Here is a 9,578-nt window from a genome sequence, read left to right as displayed (position 1 = left end):
GCTACTCTCCAGTAGGAACAACCTCTCTCCCAGGTGAGAGGAAGTCTACTCAATAAAAACCTGCTTTCCTGCCTCACCCGAGGGGAAAATCCACAGTGATAGGAGAGAAGGCTACAATGGAGCAGATCAGTAATGCCCCCAGGGGCAGGGGGAGAAAACCTGGAAAGCTGGTATTTTCAAGATACAGCTCATGGAAAAGACCAGGACTTAAAACATCTCAGAATGCCCCCCTTGGCATTCTCCATACCAAAACCCCAGTGTAATAACAATGGATTAAGACCAAAAAAGCCACAAGACAAGGACTTTCTCTAAGAAGAAATACAAAAGGAAATCCCAAAGTCCAAACCAAAGAAAAAATTTGATGTCTCTGGTAAGATACAGTCCACCTCCCAGCAAAATTGATACGAATCTTCACACTAAAGACCTGTTTGTCTCAGTACCTATTACCCAATATGTGATTCTCGATTTTTAACAATAATAAATGATAAGACATGCCAAAAGGCAAGACGAATCTAGAGAAGCAAAGCAGTCATTATATCCAGACTCAAATGTTAGTGTATTGGACATACCATTTTAAACAGCTGTGATTTTATGTAAAGAGATGTAGTGAGAACATAATACAACAAGCAAGACCAGATGAGCAATGTCTGTAGAGAGATGGAAACTGAGAAAGAGTTAAAAGGAAGTACTAAAAATCAGACACAGTAACCAACTATAACATACCAGGAATACAAGGGTAAGGACCAGAACGGGCTGGGTACTGGTGGCTCACACCTGTAATAGTAGCTACTTGGGAGGCTGAGATCAGAAGTATCATATTTGAGGCCAGCTGGGGTAAGTAGTTCTCGAGACCCCACCTCCAAAATAACCAGAGCAAAATGAACTGAAGGTGTGGCTCCAGTAGAGCACCTGCTTTGCAAGCATGAAGCCCTGAGTTCAAAACCTTGTCGCACCAAAAAAGAAACAGAACAGGACAGAAGAGATATTTGAAGTAATAATAGCCAAGATCTTCACAATATTAACAACAGACACCAAACCACACATCCAGGAATCTCAGAACACAAAGTATCAAAGGACAAAAACCTAATCTTGCAAACAGGCATATCATTCTCAAGGTGCAGAAAATCAAGGAAAACCTTGGGGGGATGGAAGCATGGGAGAATAAGGGTACAAATTATTGCATATTTTTCTTCATGTAAGAACAGTGGCATGGAATCTTTGAAATGTTGAAAGAAAAAAAGATTGCCAATGTAGATTTCTTACTGGTTTTGTTTGTTTTTGGTAGGGCTGGGATTTGAACTCGGATTTGCACTTGCAAAGCAGGCATTCTACCACTTGAGCCACACTTCCCCAACCTGGATTTCTATGTCCAGTGAAAATTTTCCTGAAAAAAATACTTTCTCACATAAAACTGAGGGATTTCATTGCCCACAGACTTGTCCTACAAACAAGTGTTAAATGTTTCAAGAGAGAAGAGTTGATATAGCTGGAAACTTGGATCACCACAAAGAAGAATACTAACGAAGAAATGAAAGCAAAAATAATCTCTTACTTTGTTCTCACCCTTACCTGATCCTAAAGATAAATGTTTAAAGTAATAGTAATGGTAGTGTATAGGATAATTATACCATCTGGCAAGTGAAATGACTGCCAGGGATGGGAGGGATGTGTTGGGAATACACTCTGAAAAGGAGAGGTTGTGTAATGTGTTATTTGAAGGTGACTTAGATGATTTTGAAATGCACATTTTAAACACTGGGATAGCCTCTAGTATTTTTTCTTTACAAAATGAAGTATAAGAATTTAACCAACAGAGGAGGTTAAATAGAATCCTACAAAATGCTCAATTAAACCCAAAGAATTCAGGAAAAGGGGGAGGAGGAAAACACTAAGCACAAAGACAAAACAATTACATAGATGATAGATTATGCATTTTACACTTCAGGCAAGTTTAGCCAGACTATGCCTTCTCTTCCTTACTTTAGTTAAAGATAATAGTATCAACTTGGCTCGCTATGCCGGTACACAACCATAATCGCAGCATTTGGAAGAATGAAGCAGGAGGATTTCGAGTTCAAGGCCAGCCCGGGCTACATAGCAAGATCTGTCTCAAAACAATACCAAAAGCAGTATCACTCAGTACTCTGAAGATTAAATGTTCTGAGAGTACTTGGCTCATGAAGGAGTTCTAAATGTATATTAGTATCATTGACATTAAAGATGTGGGGATTCTGTCTTCATTTTTGTCATTAAGTAAAGTCATTTCACACCCCACAGCTAGTTTAAATAGACTAACTTTATCTTCCCTTATAATCCTGTTGTTGCAAACATGCTAATGTTTTACTTAGAAGAAATACTTCACACAAAAGAAATGCCATATTTATGGTAAATGACATTAGGGCTCTGCAGATGATTGGTTAAAAAGTATAGTGCAGAAGTTATTTACTTAGTACATTGGTGAACTTAGAAAGAAATCATTCCTGATTGCACTGATTATTTCCAAGAGAATAGCTATCAGCAAGCTGAACTTTTTTCTTAATTCCACAATAAAGTATCCAGCAGATTAAAGACATTGTGATATTTTCTGAAAATAAAAAGAATAAAGCACAGGTTTACCACCTAGGCTGGAAGACGAATACAGGGAAATTATATGAGTCTGGAGAGGCAAATAAACGGGGACCAGACCATACAGGTTTTTGTGAGTTATGGAAGTAATTTCTCCTTTATCCTAAGAACAAAGTCCATTAAAAGGCTTGAAGCAGGAATAGCTTTTCAGGAGCAGGTGACATTTGAGCTGGGCATTAAAGACTGCAGAAAATGTTGGGATAATGCCACAGAAATGAGGTTGACATGTGTTCAGAGAATGGAAGAGGCCACTGTATAAAACAGGATCTGAAGGAAATGGTGAAAGAGGATACCAGAAACACAGGACCTAATGTAGGGTGACCTTAATAGAAAATGCTTGATCTTGTGTTGACTTTGAAATGCCCACTGCCATTCCAATCCAAACTGTCCTAGTCTCACTTTAGTTGTCTACTCTGTACTTTTTGTTCCCTTTGTAAAAACTTACAGTGACTCCACACTATTCATAGAATCAGGAACACTCCCCAGTGCACATATCATAATTCTCTTTCATGTCCTGATGGTGAAAAAAGCAGAGATCTGAGCATTAGCCCTGCCCTCCTCCCCCTGCCTGCCCATCATTCTGTTAAAAGCCCTAAGTATTTGAGTGTTCATTTGCTGAATGTGTGTCTTAAATTACAAAAGATTGGAAAACCTATTACTCTGCTGTCGCCATCTTGCTTTAGTGTGGTGGGAGCCATGATGGCCACACATCACCCTCCAGCCTGGAGGACATCCCTGCAACTGCTGGGAGTGTTGCCAGCAGACCATCTCAGCTCTCAGCCATCTTTCTATGCTTCATTCAAGAAACCCTTTCTAGGGGTAGCTCACATCCAGTGACTGGATGAGCACAAAGAATAAAGTCCTGCCTTCTTGCCTCAGTGAGTGATAACCCTGAGTGACCAAGCTAGCTTCCCAGCAACCTGTCAGGTCAATTGAGGTTTGCTTGAGACTTGCATAGCTGCCCATTTCCTCCCTCTCTCCTTCCCTCCTCCCCTCCTGTCCCTTCTACAGTGTTAACCCAAACTATTCCTCTCAAATCTTCTTTTCAACCGAGACACCAGAAAATATTTTTTGAATCAGTAAGTTAAATAAATACAAAATATCCTATATCATTTTGGAAGGGCTGCTAGTAAAGTTATTGCCATTACTTGAATTGCCAAGGTAAACAAGCTAGTTATTAAAAAACAAACGATAATTTTCCTAATTAATTAGAAGGCCATTCATGACAGTGTTATGTCTTACATCTCTTACACTTTCCTATGTCTGAGTTTTTATTTACTACCTGTTGACGCCAATCATTTAAGTCTCAAGGCACCTTTGATGACCTGCTGTCTTCATCAGCCTGAAGTAGCTAGGAAAGTTTAAATTATAGTTATAGAATTTTGTCCACATTTCATGATGTATTGCTAATGCAGGACTATTTCATGCTTTGTGTGCTATTGAATTGTTCTTAAATTTTAAAAGTAAAGTATATGTAAAATCCATATGCTGAGGAAAATGTTTTATGCATTTAAAAAAAATCCCAGTGGTTGACATTTTGGCCACTGGGTGTCATCACAGACCTAACTTTAAAAATGTGGCATTTTTGCTATCTGATTGCAAATGACTACTAATATCACATTTTGATTGTTCAAGCTTCATTCATCAAACACCAATATCCACTATAGGAAATTCTTTATCAAGTACAGTTGGGTACTTCTCAGCAAATAACATGTAAGTAGCCTCTTCTAACAATGTTTGGGGTGAAACCTAAGTGAGTGGGGAAAGAGATAGGAGGCTAAGTCTGAAAGAGGACATGCAAATTATGTTCTTGTTAGAACCCGAGTCCATTACAAAAGAAGACACATCCCAACACCACCGAGCTCAGCTACGTGGTTACCTCAGCTCACAAAAATGGCCTCTGTGTCTTAATTTCTTTTCATCCTCACATGTAAAGCAAATACTTTTATTTCTTTTTACACATGTGGAAATTGAGGGACACTGACAGCAGTAACTACCCCAGACTGGTCACTAGGTGGCAGATCCAGAACTTTGCCAAGGTAGGAGGTCATACCTCTGGTAAAGGCCTGAAAAATGTCTCTTCAAAGTATGATTCTTCAGCCACCTTCAGCAAAATACCATACAATAATCATTAAATATAATCATTGATAAAATACATGTTCTAGCTCCAGTCCTGGATCTCCTGAATCTGAACCTCTGGGTTTGGATTCGTGTGCAAAATCTGCAAGTTAGTGAAGTTCTAGCAAGTGACTCATGCACAGTGAATTGTGAGTCCTTTAACTGGAGGAGTGATAAGAAAGTTCCTGGGAAAGGAGGAAAGGGACTGGCCCTGTGAAAGTGTAGCAGAGTGGAACCCAGGTCAGAGGCCGGCCCATGCCCTCTTCGTTCTGTGCCCAGGAGACCTTCCTGCATACCATCAGGCCTGGAGAGTCTCGTCCTTCCCATCCTTCTCAGACACAGACCTGTGCATCTCAAGGGGCCTCTTCTAACTCAGATATCTCAACCCTGACTGTTCGCTTTAGTCATCACAGGTAGCTTATGAAGCATGCAGATACCCGGATGTAACACAGGCCAATCGAATCAGAGTTTCTGGGGTAGGGCCCAGATAACTGGTGTTAAAACTGTCTCCTGTGATTTTCATGGGTGGCCTGTTGCTTACTACTGTTCTCCAGCAATACTTCTCAAACCGAACACTCCACAAGTACCTCAGAAATGACTGATTCTCATGCTGATGTTCTGCAAAACCTACCTTGAGACACTTTGTCAGGGAACAAGAATCCAGAGCAGGGGAAAAGGATAGCAAAGAAAAAGTTTTAAGTTAGACTGAGACCTTTCTAGGCAAAATGAAAGCATGGCTGGTTTTCTGGATCCAGAAAGGAGGACAGTCTTGAACAGTGTGTCAGCCCTGAGTGAAAAGGCTCTACCACAGAGTCATCAAGTTCAACCATGGTCTCTGCCACCATGCCTGATGCATGTGGCCAGGGGGGCAAGTTTTGCAGAAGATGAGACCTGGTCGTCTACATAGGCACCCTGGGTGTGCTTCCACCAGAACAGTTGTAATCTACCGCATCGCTGCCTCCCAGGTGCTGTCTCTGGGACTCCTTTCTGGACCTGATTAGTAGCCCCATTCACAGAGATGCAGGTCAGCTGAGTTCTGTCATTACACTTTTCCTAACTGTCACCTACTGGTTCTAGACAAAAACTCTGAAAAGACAGCATTGTCTGGCTTATTCATGAGAATCTGCAGTGTTTGGTAGTCTCTAGAGCCCATTCTAAAGGACTCCCTATTCTGGATCCATCACCTGCAAAACTATTGCGCTTATCCTTTTAACAGGAAATTATTTTGCTTCTGTTTAGCAGAAAGCCTGAAATTGTGATGGGAGAGCGACAGTGATGGAAGTCAGACAGGACATGATGTGGTTGAGGAAATGACTCCTCCTCTTGGTGTGCTGTTCCTCCTCTTCCCAAGGAAAGCAATTTGGGTTATGAAGAGGTGCTGACCTAGACAGACATCAGTCTCCCACATCACAGAATGAATACAACTGTTCAAGTTCCTTTCTTTGAATTCTCTATCTTGCATTTCATAGCAGACACCTGGACCTTGACAAAACTCCAGAACCAAAATTTATGATGAAGACCAGGTGCCTACTTGAGCCTAGAGTCCTGTTTATGATAGGACTCGAATCAAGCCAGACTTACGTAGTTCCTAGTTGTCCCTTCTGCCATACCTGACCTTTGCTCAACCGGCATCATAGAGGGAGCACTGTGACGAGGCTTGTCACTGGAGCCACATCACCCCCTGGGTCTTATTTTTAGTTGCATTTTGTACAAGGCTCAAGGATTCTAACTCAGAGCTTATAAGTCTAAGGGGAGGGAATCTTTACTATACAAACAGAAGAATAAAATATTTACTGAGTTGGTCAGAACTGCCACTTGGAATAAAATTAGTATTAACTTTATATTTGTATCAAATGATTTAAAAGTGTTTCTGTCTGGAGTGAATAAACTTCTCTATATCATTTTCCAGTTAGCTGTACACAACCTAGCAAGATTTAGTTGGTCACACTAATTCATTTTAATCAAAATTCCCTTTGGGCCAATTACCCAGAAATGTGCCCTCTCCCCAGGACCTGTCAGGTCATCAGAAGGGCATTCCCTCACCCCTGCCTGAATTTTCCCACAGTTGTCACTTACCAGACACATCCTGTGCCTATGAATCTTTGACAAAATGAAGGAGAAAAGTAATGGAGAATTTCTACATTTTCTCACTTCTATAAGAGTAAATTTGATATTACAAAGTAACATGTCATTGAAATAATAGCAAATTATTTCAATTTTATAATTACCTAAACACACAAGTTCATCATACTCGTAGAGTGGCTCACATTTAAAATCCTGTCATTACTTACAGTCTGAGAATTTTCTTTTAATCCCATGGATACTAGTAATACAACCAGTTAACAGTTAAAAGTTAGTAAGCCCTCATAACTGTATCCCAATAATGAAAAAGTTTTAAACTACTAATGGTCACATTGCAAAAGAACCAAAAACATCCCTCACATTTATTTACCTAAATCTGTTTTGTTATAGTTGAGATTGTGCTCATACTTTGGAAGGGCAGTAATCCTCTGTCCTTATCTCAGTGGAGCACACAGCATTTTCCTGTAATTACTTTCCTAATTGGCTGCTTATGGGGCTAGCGGATTGATGACTCATTGGCTCTTATATCCCGTAGATTTCCACCTAAAGCAGCCATAAAGGCCATTTTTAACTAAGTCCTCTGCTGACTCTAGACAGTTCCATCTAGATCTGTATCTGTGCATCTAGAAAAGGGTCCAGGGATCCTTTCATTAGACTTCATTAAAAGTAAGTAGCATGAATGTTATTGAAACAGGACATTTTATTGAAATGTGACATTATTCCCCTTTGACACTGATTTTCAGTTAGTTGATTTTAATAGGTATTTTACAAATGTGTGAAAAACTCTATTTGATAGTCTTACATAGAATAAAGAAAAGGTCAAAACACACACTGAGTGAATGTCAGATTTATGTACCTTAAAGACGACCTCTGTAGCCATTTTTATGATTTATTATTAATCTTTGCCTACCTTAATGTTTGAAAATTGTTTCATTAAACTCAGATTGGATTAAAGAAGATGCCATAGACAGAGATTGTGTATTGTATATCTCAAAAAGCTAGAAGAAAGGAAGTGAGAAGACTTTGAGGAGATAGATGTGTTTAACTAGATTACACAATGTATACCTCTATTGAAACATTGCACAATAACCCATTAGTATATATGATTTTTATGTTTTATATATGAATTAATCTTACTTATTTTTTTAAATTAATTTATTTTTTGTTACTATTATACTGGGGGGGTACATTGTGATAGTTACCAAAGATCTTAAATATATGATACTTGAATCCACCTTTCCATCATTCTCCTTTATCATCCCTCCTCCTATTCTTATTCCAATTTCAACAGATCTCATTTTTCCATTTTCATACTTTAAGAAGAATTGTTAGGCGATACTGAAAATTAAGAACCAGAAGCATATTGTGAGTAGTTTGATTTGGTAAGTAAAGGAAAAACAAAGAATTAAATGAGTGTTTGCACTCAAAAATTAAATGAAGAAACAGGGATGTATTCATTCATTCAGTCTTTAAATCATTTGCTAGTTCACTCATTCTTCTGTTCAATACACACTTATTAAGCAATTCCTGTGGTCAATATACTACATCAGTTCCTGAAGAAGCTTCCTATAAGATGTCTTTAAGTTTATAGTAAAATTGAGAAGAAAAGACTTGTGCAGTGTGAAACAGTTTAAGCAGTAATGGAACAGAATATATTATTAGGTTTTAAAAAAGCATTGACTACTGTAGACATGAAGTGCTAGGAAAACACACACAACAAAATAGGAGCAACATCAGCTGCGAGGTTGGAATGAGCTTTCTGGAAGATGAAGAATCTAAATTTGTTCAAGAACTCAAATCATATTCAACGTTGGTGAAACATCCTCTGTGAGTGCTGTGCTGGGCTAAGAGACACAAAGGAAGAGGATAGGGACTCTAACTGCAAGAACTTTACAAGCCAGAATGGGAGATGGACATTCACTTATAATACAAGGCCTGACTGATAAGACTGAGAAGTAAAGTAAAAGTGAAGAGTCATTGCAGTGTCAATAGAAAAGAACTGAAAAATAATGAGGTCAAAAAGCAGGGCTTATCAGTTTCCCCTAGAACTAATGTTAATAGACGATGGTAAGAAAGGCCTTTCAGGTACTCTGAACCCTGGGAAGTGACAAAGTGCTGGTACATGGAAACTTAGAAGAATCTTTGACATTTGGCAGTTACCCATTGACTACAAAAAGGTAGAGGTAAGCCAGAGAAATGAAGGAAGAAAAATAAGTGGCCAAGGAAATCAATAGAGAAGTAGAGGGGGGCAGTATGGGTGAAAAAATGAGCGTGACTGTGCAACATCCAAGGAAGTGAGAAAGCAGAATGGTAGGTCAAAGTTCGGAGGAAAAGGAAGTCTCCAGTGAGCATGAACATAAGAGCAGCCAGCCTGCAACTGTTTCCAGGACTGCTGGGATAGAGTTAGCCCACCTGGCCAGTTTGGTGACTACGATTGCTTCCCTTCTCTGGGCAGTGATCCAAGAAACAGGCAAAGGACAAGCAGTAGGATTTGAAAGAATTTACCAGAAGCTATTTGTCTATTTGCTGACCCTGCTCTGTCTCCAGAGCAGAAGCAGACACAGTGAGTGTGAGCTGAAATTAGGGAAGGTGGCATCTCCCTCAATGCAGACCCCACCTTGTACTTCCTTTGTAAGTACCTGCTTGTGTCTGATATGTATAGCAGGTAAAAGAAAAAAAAAGTCACCACTGAAGGATATTTTACTTGTCTTTTAGCCTCTTTAATGAAAGAACCATTGATGACATGCTGTTAT

The sequence above is a fragment of the Castor canadensis genome, chromosome 6 (genome assembly GCF_047511655.1).
Source record: "Castor canadensis chromosome 6, mCasCan1.hap1v2, whole genome shotgun sequence".
NCBI classification, from domain to species: Eukaryota; Metazoa; Chordata; class Mammalia; order Rodentia; family Castoridae; genus Castor; species Castor canadensis.
Note: the sequence above shows the minus strand (reverse complement) of the source record.